A 10,168-nucleotide genomic window follows, 5' to 3' on the forward strand; every position below is an offset into this window, starting at 1 on the left:
ACCCCAAATTCACCCCTCGGACCTCCAGAATCCCTCCACAGGACCCCTCAGGGATCGTTCCCCACGAAAAAGGGCGGGAAACGTGAGGGGAGAAAAAGGGCGGGATCAAGTGGGGGGGATCACTGGAATTTTGGGGGGGTCAGCGACGCTGAGGGAAGATCAGTGGAATACTGGGGGGGCATCAATGACATTGGGGGGGGTCAGTGACACTCGGGTGGGGATCAATGATGCTGTGGGGGGGCCGATATCAGAGGTTATCAGAGGAAATCGCCGCCGCCGTCCTCCCGTGCCCAGAGCCCCGCCAGGACCCCAGCGCAGCTCCGGCTGCAGGCGGAGCAGGAGCGGCTCCTGCCGCCCGCAGCGATCCCGGTCCCGATCCCGATCGCAACGCCCCCCTGGTCCTCCGGCCCCGAGACCCATAGCCCGCCCGCCGGGGGAGGCCGCACCGCTCGGGAGCCGCAGCCGACACTGACAGGACCCGAACCAGAACGGCCGGTCCCATTCCCGGCCCCGCCTGGCTCCGCGCAGGGCCGCGAGCAACCTCGGCTCGGCTCAGCTGTGAGGGGCGGGGCGGGGCCGCGGGCGATGGTCCCGCCCCCATCCCGGGCAGCGCGGGGCGCCGGGGCGGGCTCGGGGCGGAGCCGGGGCGGGCTCGGGGCGGAGCCGAGGCGGAGCCGGGGCGGGCTCGGGGCGGAGCCGAGGCGGAGCCGGGGCGGGCTCGGGGCGGAGCCGGGGCGGAGCCGGGGCTCTGTGAGGCGGGGCCCGGAGGCAGCCGGGGCCGGGCAGTACCGGGGGCGCGGCTTCAGGGGCGCGGGGCGGGTCCCAAGTGCACGGCGCCGGGACCCCACCGGGGCGTTCCACACCGAGCCCATAGAGCAGCAGCTACTTCCGCCACCCTTTTGAATCCCCGCGATTGGCGGGCTCGCTGAGGCATCGGCAGTGCTGATTGGACAGCGGGCCGTGGGAACCGCCCCCGCCCCCCGGCCCGCGCTGAGGGCCCGGGGCCTCCGCCCTCAGACCGGCTCCGGCTCCAACCCGGCCCGGGCTCTGCTCCGGTCCCCCCGGCCCGCCCTGAGGGCCCGGGGGCTCTGCCCCGAGACCGGCCTCGCCCCTCCCCGCCTCGCCCTGTAGTAGATTTCTGTTTGGTTTGTGGGAAGAAACATGTGTGAGAAGTGAGAGTTGTGCTGGAGGGGTGCTGCTGGGATGAAAGGATGGAGTAAATCTGCTCCGAGGATGTGCGATGAAGAATTCAGGGTCAGAGGTGGGCAATATTTATAAACTGTCTCCATATTTCCCTGTATCTCTGGGTGTTTGGATTTAGCCTGGGATTGTCAGCTAAGTTATAAACAAGCCAACCCGGCTACTGAACTCCCAATGAACGTTTGGAACCCTTGCACAGAAAGACAAGGTAGTGATGATTCCAAAGGAGAAAATGTAAATGAAGGGTAACGATTGCTGGGAAATTTCCTTAGGAATTGTGAACCTCACACAAACGGAATTTAGGAGGTGGAATCCCAGTTTCAGCCTTGGGCACGTGCAGGAGCAGAGGGATCCTTATTCACAGCAAGGAAAGCCCGGTGCCCCAGCGTGTCAGTGCACACAGTGCAATGTCCAGGAAATGAGCAGCTGGGACTGGCAGCAGCTGCAGGTGAGAGCTGTCACAGGATGATTGAGGGGACAGAGCAGCCCCAGGTGAGAGCTGTCACACTGATGAGGGGACAGGTGGAAGCTGTAAAGGATAACGAGGGGGCGGGTCCTGCCAGCACTGCTTTAAGAGGGGAGCCCGAGCTGAGTTTGGCACGGAGCTGCGGGAGGAGAGGGGTTTATGCTGGGCTCCCAGGTGAGGCTCATGGAAGGATGGTGAGTTCATCTCACAGGGGCTGGGGGAGGCCTTGGGCGTGGAACATTACTTCAGGAGGTGCTGAGGGACAAACCTTTGTGCCGAGCAGCAGCAGCAGCACAAAAGGTTGAAATAAGTTTTGGTTTGGCATGTAGTGATGGGATTGGCGTCTATGGTGTGCTAGTGTTGTCTAAAGGTTTAAACTTTAACGTTTATTTTTAAAGTTTTAAGTTAATGAATTAATATGGGTTGCAAGACATGGGCTTTTTCCTTTTTATTTGGCTAGGGGGAAGTCTTTAACTTTGGGGGGGCTCTGAGTATATGTTCTGGAGTATTATTAAGGGGTTTGGACATGGTGTTGTTTTTATTATATTCAGTAGTTTGACTGGGGGTGATAAGAGTTGGCTTTTTTTGCTGGAATTTTTTTGGGGTTGTCTGTTTGAAAATTTATATATTTATGCAGTTAAGTGTGGTGGTGTTTCTGATGTAACTCTTCAGCATATGTTATTGTTTGTGTGTTTTAGGTGGTCTACTTGTCTTACGCCCTGACCGATTGGCCAACAGATCTGCTGAGATCATACATCGATGTTTGTTTTATTTCTTGTAGCCGAATAAGAGACAGCAGCCCGGTGACAGCAGGAAATTCCCAGAGAGCGAGGCGGCATTCTGTGGCACCCGGCGTGGATTCTCATCCCCAGACGTCCAAGAGATAAGTGGAGGGTTCAGAGCCACAGAGGGGATGAAAGTGGAGTGCTGGGTCAGGACTTGTCAGGAGGGGTTTTTGAGTCAGGTGTGGAGATAGGGATGTCCAAGATGTGCCAATTGAGAGTACAGGTGTACCAGCCCGACCCCACCCCTACCCCAGACCCGAAGGAGTAGCCCTAAAGACATGCCCGTTTCCCTGAGTGCAGGTACAGGCAGGAGCCCTTATGCAGGACAATGCCAGAAGGCCTGGCTGCGAGGTGCAGGGCTCTAAAGAAGTTGGGTTTAGAAGGGGGGAGGTGTAGCCACACACACAGAGGCTGAGGTAAAGGACTCGAGGACTAGAGGACACACGGTGAAACTCAGGGGAGCAGGCTAGGATACAAGTCAGAGTACAGGTGTAGCGGCCCTCACAGCACTGCTACCAGCACACTTCCCCTGAGAGCAGGTGCAGGCAGCAGCCCTAGTGCAGGAACACACCAGAAGCTCTGACCTGTGCAGACACTGTCAGGCTAGGGCCAGGCAGGAAGCGATAGTGGGGAGCAGGATCCAACAGGGCTGGGGATAACGGGGGTTTCCCGCCCCACCCACCCTGGGATTCCCTGTCTCTCCGCAGCCGGTGGAAGTGCTCCTGATTCCCTCTCGAGGCGGCGGTTGGTAAGGCTTCGTGCCTTTTGCCACCGCAAAGAGTTCGGCTCTGTCAGCCTCTGCCCTGTCTCAGGGCCACGTTTCTTAGGGTAGGCAGGGAACAACTGTGGATGTACCTGTCCTGCGTGCGGGACAGCTCTTGGGACCCTAACGGTGCAGAGCGTCCCCGGCTGCAAGGTCTAGGGCTCTGAAGAAGCAGGGTTCAGAAGGGGGGAGGTTACAGTGATACACACAGAGGCTGAGGTAAAGGACTCAAGGACTAGAGAACACACAGTGAAAATCAGGGGTACAGCCTAGGATACAAGTCAGAGTACAGGCATCCCGGCCCTCACAGCGCTGCTGCCAACACTGTTTCCCTGAGAGCAGGTGCCGGCAGCAATCCTAACGCAAGACAAGGCCAGAAGTCCTGAGAGGTGCAGGCAGTAGCCCTAAGCTAGGGCCAGGCAGGAAGTGACAGTGGTGGGGCAGAGTCCACAGGGTTGAGGTTCACCGGGGATGTCCACCCTGCGTTCCTGTCCTGCTCTAACCGGGGATGCTCACAGCCCTAATGGAGGCCACGGTGGGTGGGCTCGGTGCCAGTAATGCCTCTAAGGCTTTGGCGCTGCGAGCGTCGGCCTCCGAGCTCAGCTGAAGCACGCACGGGGCCCGAGGGCCCGGTCCTGCTTAAGAGACGGTGAGTAGCAGAGCTGCTGGGTTTTGGCTGATGTGCAGCTAAGATTATGCTTTGATATTTGGTTTTCTTTATTGTAGCTGACTAGGAGACAGCAGCCCAGTGACAGGAGGAATTTCCCAGAGGCATAGGCGGCCTTCTTTGGGGCCCAGCGTGGATTCACCTCCCCAGACATCTGAGAGATAAGTGGAGGGCTCGGAACTAGGGAGGGGATGAAAGTGGGGTACCAGGGCAGGGATCACTGGGAGGGATTTTTCGAGTCGGGTTTGGAGATGGGGATGTCCCAGATGTGACCCCTTAGGCTACATGAAGGGAAAGTCTCATTTTTCATGTCAGTGCTGAGGTGTGCAGGGCAGAGCAGTCCTGGTGTGTGTTGTGTCACTTGTCTGTTGTGCACTCTGTCTGTTTGGTGTCTTGTCTTTTCCTTTAGTCCTTTCAGGGGCCTGTCCAAACCCCTGGCATCAGTCTTAGCATTTCTGATCTCTGTGCTCCTCAGCCAGGTGCCTTTGTCTCAGCTGCTCGGACACTCATCAGAATCCATCTCTCTTCACAAGCATCCAGTCCGATGCCTTTTCAGGTCTTGTTCTGAGCTGTATTGACAGCCGTGCACCGCCCTGATCCATTCCGGCGGGTTAGGTCTTGTGAGAATGCAAAGACAGGTGGAGGATTCTGACCGTAGGATTCTCGGGCATCCATCTCTGCGTCTCTTGGGATAAGTCATCCCGATGGCATCTTGTTCCTGCAGGGTTCTCTGAGCCTGGCCAGCTCACCTTCCATCTTACCTCGGTCATCTCATTCCGAGTTCTCTGGACCCTCAGGGTCATTCTTCTTGCCCAGCGTTTTCTGTCCCTGTTGTGTCCCCTCGTTTGTCCTGTGCTGTGTCACGGGTGTTGGTGTGTGTTTGGCCCGGAGCTGCTCTGCCTTGCTGCTCAGTCTGGGTGTAGGGGTACGAGGGTAATAGTCCTGGGGGCTTGAAATTTGTGATGTGGGGTGTGGTTAGACTGTAGAGGGTATTCCTAGATTGCCACAAGATGTCTGGAGCTGTCAAGGTATCCTGCAGCACTCTGACTTTTGTCCAAACTCTGTTTCAGATGCGGAGAGATGAAATCTGTGGCAGAGCCCCCCATCCTGGGTGAGGGGGCTCCCCTGAGAAGGTCAGTCCCTGTTTCTGTTTGCAGGGGAGGTGTAAATGATGGCTGTGTTACAGCTCTGTTCTTTGTCTTTATTTTTAGGTGGTAAAGCCGGATCTCAGCAGTCAAGCTGACGTGGGCGAGGTGAGCAGTGACTCGTGGACAGAAGCCGTTGCTATTGTTCAAGCCTCACTCGCTGGTGCAACTCTAAGCCTCCGTTCTTGTGTGTTTTAGGGAGTCCACTTGCAGGAGGCCGAGCTCCCCTCTCACCAACGGGACGACAGACCCGCGTCACCTCACCCGTGAGCCCTCAGGGAGCATTCCAGGAGTCTGTGATGGAGCCTTGATCTTCTCCTCGGGAAGGCCCCATCCAGGTAGGCTTGGATAACGGCCGAGGAGTTGAGGTGAGTCAGGGAGGAGAAGGAGGAGGAGGGAGGGTCCCCTCAAGTTCCAGCGCTGCCACGTCACCTTGTCTGCTCTTTACCCAGGCAGACCCTGTGACGCCGGCGTTGGCCTCTGAGCGCAGCTGAAGCGCGGGGCCGAGGACACAGGCAAGCTTAGGAGACGGTGAGTAGCAGAATTGTCGGGTTTTGGGTGATGTGCTGCTAAGATCACGCATTCATGTTTGGGTTTTTTTGTTGTAGCTGACTAAGAGACAACAGCCCGGCGACAGCAGGAATTTTCCTGAGGCAGAGGCGGCCTTCTTTGGACCTGGCAGGGATTTGCCTCCCTGGATGCCTGAGAGATAAGTGGAGGGCTGTGGCTCACAGAGGGGATGAAAGCAGGATGCCAGGGCAGGGATCACCGGGAGGGGTTTTTTAAGTCAGATTTGGAGTTGGGGGCACCAAGATGTGACCCCTTAGGCTACGTGAAGGGAAAGTCTCATTTTTCATGTCAGTGCTGAGGTGTGCAGGGCAGAGCAGTCCTGGTGTGTGTTGTGTCACTTGTCTGTTGTGCACTCTGTCTGTTTGGTGTCTTGTCTTTTCCTTTAGTCCTTTCAGGGGCCTGTCCAAACCCCTGGCATCAGTCTTAGCATTTCTGATCTCTGTGCTCCTCAGCCAGGTGCCTTTGTCTCAGCTGCTCGGACACTCATCAGAATCCATCTCTCTTCACAAGCATCCAGTCCGATGCCTTTTCAGGTCTTGTTCTGAGCTGTATTGACAGCCGTGCACCGCCCTGATCCATTCCGGCGGGTTAGGTCTTGTGAGAATGCAAAGACAGGTGGAGGATTCTGACCGTAGGATTCTCGGGCATCCATCTCTGCGTTTCTTGGGATAAGTCATCCCGATGGCATCTTGTTCCTGCAGGGTTCTCTGAGCCTGGCCAGCTCACCTTCCGTCTCACCTCGGTCATCTCATTCCGAGTTCTCTGGACCCTCAGGGTCATTCTTCTTGCCAGAGTTTTCTGTCCCTGTTGCGTCCCCTCGTTTGTCCTGTGCTGTGTCACGGGTGTTGGTGTGTGTTTGGCCCGGAGCTGCTCTGCCTTGCTGCTCAGTCTGGGTGTAGGGGTACGAGGGTAATAGTCCTGGGGGCTTGAAATTTGTGATGTGGGGTGTGGTTAGACTGTAGAGGGTATTCCTAGATTGCCACAAGATGTGTGGAGCTGTCAAGGTATCCTGCAGCACTCTGACTGTTGTCCTGACTTTGTTTCAGATGCGGAGAGATGAAATCCGTGGCAGAGCCCCCCATCCTGGGTGAGGGGCTCCCCTGAGAAGATCGATCGCTATTCAAGGTGAGAGTCACACATTTCACATTTATTGGCACTCCAGTGCAGGCCACCTGCGTTTACAGCTTCAAACAGGTGAGTCCCTTGGTAACCCCCCTGGGCAGCAGCTGGAGCCTGCTCCGGGCTGGGCTGCGGGAGCAAACACTTGTGGCTGACACAGCTCCACACTGAGGGTACTTGGGAAAACACCTGCCTTGTCCTGGAATTTTTTTTTTTGAGCTTTTGACAAGGTTTTAATCATCACCTTGGTAAAAATAAATGGTAAGGACTGAAAACATGAGAGACTGGCAGGTTATACGCACGAAAGACAACTTTTTTTTTCTTAAATATTTGTGCAGCCTATATCTTAATTTTGAGACTCTTTTTTTGGTCAACTTTATTGTAAAAACCCCTTATTTTCAAGTTAGCTGCTTCAATAATGAATTTGTTTTACAAATACCCGCTAATGTCCGAAGGTTAAAGCACTAACACCAACATCCCACCTCTTTTATTTTTGCAGCAAAATTTTATCTTTACTAAACTTGAAACTTGATGTTTTTGCAGGTAGTAAGTTAAAGAAGGTGTTTATCTGCCCATCACTGATATTCAGGGTCATGAAGAAATTGCTCTAGTGTTCTAAAATAAATGCAGATTTTTAGGCCTCTCCCATTCTCTCTGACTAGCAACATGGGAATTGATTTTTGATCTCCTTTCTGTTGGTGTCTGTGGGTTTTAAGCGGCATGGAGAAGGTGTCTGTGGACATGGCACCCAGGGAATGGTGCTGGGAAGGGCAGGATGGAAAGGAGCTGCTCAGGAATCCAGAGCAGCAGTGGAGTGGGAGCTGGTGCTGCTGCCTCAGTCACACCCTCCTGGACAGTCTGTGCAGTGCTAATATTCCTACTTTCCTTCCGGAACCTGGGGTTGGAGGAGAACACGAGTCTTGGCATTGATGGAAAGGGGAACTCGAGGGAAAAACTGCTGTTTGTGTCCTTAGAGAGCAGTGGGAAGAGCCTGGGAGAAATCCTGGCTGGCTGAGGGATCCTTGTGTCCCCTCGGGAATAAATCCCTGCGTCTCCTCAGCCCTGCTGGTTTGCAGTAGCGTTTGTACACCTTTCGCTGCAGCTGTGGTTCTTAATAACTGGAAGTCCAGGGATTCTGGGCGATTCCCATAAGTTCTCCTGTTTTGTAGGAGCTGCACGGTGAGGTCAGCATTCTGATGGAGGCCCTGGCACAGCTGCCAAGGGCAAGGAACGTGGAGCATCCCGGGGCTTCTCCCGCCCGAGTTTCTCCCGGAGCGTGCTGCGTGTCGTGCCGGATGTTTAACCCGGGTTTGGGGTGTTCTCCTGCAGTCCCAGCTCTGACTGCTGCCCCCGAGCCCCGGCCTTGCTCTGTCCCAGCACTGAACCTGGCAGGTGGGTGTGCTTTTCCAGCCCTTGAATCCCACGGGCAATCCCAGATTCCCGGAGCTCCCCGAGGCACAGCCTGGCCTCCCTCGCTGGGAGCTGCACCTCAGTCTGCCTGGACCAAGGCCATCCTGTTTGAGACTTTATTCCTGTTGCTTTTCCTCTTGCAGGTAGTTGGCGAAAAGGAGAGAGCCAGTAGGAAGTGAAGCCACTGGAAGGCCTTATCCCAGTCCAAGGTTGGATGGGAGTAACTGGACCTGTTGAATTCCCACTTCCCTTTAAATCAGTGCAGAGGAAGCAGATTTTAAATCATCATTCCATGAACTTTCACCAACTTCATGACTCTTGCAAAAGTTTTCAATGTTAGAAATTCCTGAGCTTGTTTTCCAGGCAGGCTTGGATTTGGATGTTATTCCTTCCTTTTAATTGAAGGAATAACTCTGATTTTCTCTCTGATTTTAGTAAGGGAATATTTATTTATTCCAATTTTCCATCCTAATTGGAATTTTTGTACCTTGTAGAGCACATTTCTAAGGAAATTTACCCAATTAATGTTGGTAAATCAGCAATTGTCCAGCACCATCTCCACAAAATTCTGTGATTTCCCAAGAAAACTTTGAAGTATTTATTTGCCACGATTCGTCTCTTTGTAAAGTTCAATTTACTGCATTTTTAATTACATAAATGCCATTAAAACCTGAATCCAGGCCTAGCTGCTGTTCCTTGGACACAAGGGGCTAGTTCTTTCCTACCTTGGCACATTTGGATGTTTGTCCAAAATGAGCTTCCCACTAAAATAGAATTTGTTTCCAAGCAGAAGTGGGAATTGTCTAGAAAACCTTCTGTTGTGGGGGGCACTGGGTTTGTTTCCCTTATTGCTGCATAATTGTGGAAAGCCATGGCGCTTTTTTAGGCAGTGGCAGGAGGTGAGAGCTGCGTTTATTTAATTTTGTATTTTATTTTTTGTTATTTTTGTATTTTTGTGCTCTTTTGTTGTGGTTTTTCATGTTGCGTTTTGTGGTTTTTCAAAGACTTTTTCTTCAGTTTTTTAATTTTTATTTTTTTTCTTTAGCTATTTATTTACTTGTTAAAACTACTTTTCGTTTTTTATTTTAATTTTTTGTTTAAATTTTTTTTCCACTTTTTTGTTACTTTGAAATTTTTTTCTTTTGGTATTTTAATTTTATTTATTATTTTCTATAGTTTTGGTTTATTTTTTCATGTTTTCTTTGTTCCTTTTTTTTTTTCCCCATACTCTTTCTTCCCCCGGGCGCCTGGGGGTTTGGCTGTTGGCAAGAAAGATGAGAAATGACCTCGGTGCCCGCTGGACGTCCGGATGTCATAGAGAGCGCAGTTGGCAAAAGCTCCGTATTTTCTGCTCCATAAAACTCCTGAAGGGAGAAAGCTGTGACCACCGTGGTGCCCTTTTTTCCTTCCCAGCCCCGACCAGGTCTCCTCCTACCCGTGCACAGTGTTACCAGCAGCAGCCTGCTGTCCAGGCTGTCGAGGCGTATTTCAGAGGGAGCAATAGAAACAAAGTAGACGTTTTATTTTGTAACTCTCCGACCCTGCTTGTTTATTAGCAAAGAAATCCAAAACAAAGCGAACAAAAAAAGAAAACCCCCAAAATAAAATCCCCCGCAACCCACCAAAAAAACCCCATACAGATAGAGAAAATATGCCCATATTATCTAAATAAAGATTAAAACTTTACCCCTTAGAAAACCAGGCTCATTTAATTCAAATTAATTGTGTTTCTGATGTGTTAGGTTAATGAATTCATCTAGTGTAAAATATCGTTTAAAATATAAACAAACGAATTAAAAAAATAATGAAAAAGAAAAATAACAAAAAGTATAGGATATGAAAAATAATATCAATAAAAAATACACAATATATTATTACTTACTACACGTTTTATAAATATATTTAATATACATAATATAAACATCTATAATGTACATAATCATATTTAAATGAAATGTATTATTATTTATAACATTACATAATAAATAAATTATTTTATATATAACTTTCTATATTTAATATCTATAATAAATATAATAGTAT

The 10,168-nt window shown here is 51.6% G+C and overlaps 1 long non-coding RNA gene across 1 annotated transcript; it reads left to right on the plus strand.

The window, feature by feature from the left end:
* The first annotated feature begins 6,633 nt into the window (after nt 1-6,633).
* On the plus strand, nt 6,634-9,665 carry LOC136293033 (uncharacterized). The gene is made up of 3 exons (XR_010722067.1): nt 6,634-6,721; nt 7,885-8,107; nt 8,269-9,665. It is a non-coding gene; the product is annotated as an uncharacterized lncRNA (long non-coding RNA).
* The last annotated feature ends 503 nt before the right edge of the window (nt 9,666-10,168 follow it).

Source organism: Chamaea fasciata, unplaced genomic scaffold (assembly GCF_029207755.1).
Source record: "Chamaea fasciata isolate MVZ Bird 193981 ecotype frontalis unplaced genomic scaffold, bChaFas1.0.hap1 SCAF_8, whole genome shotgun sequence".
Lineage (NCBI taxonomy): Eukaryota > Metazoa > Chordata > Aves > Passeriformes > Sylviidae > Chamaea > Chamaea fasciata.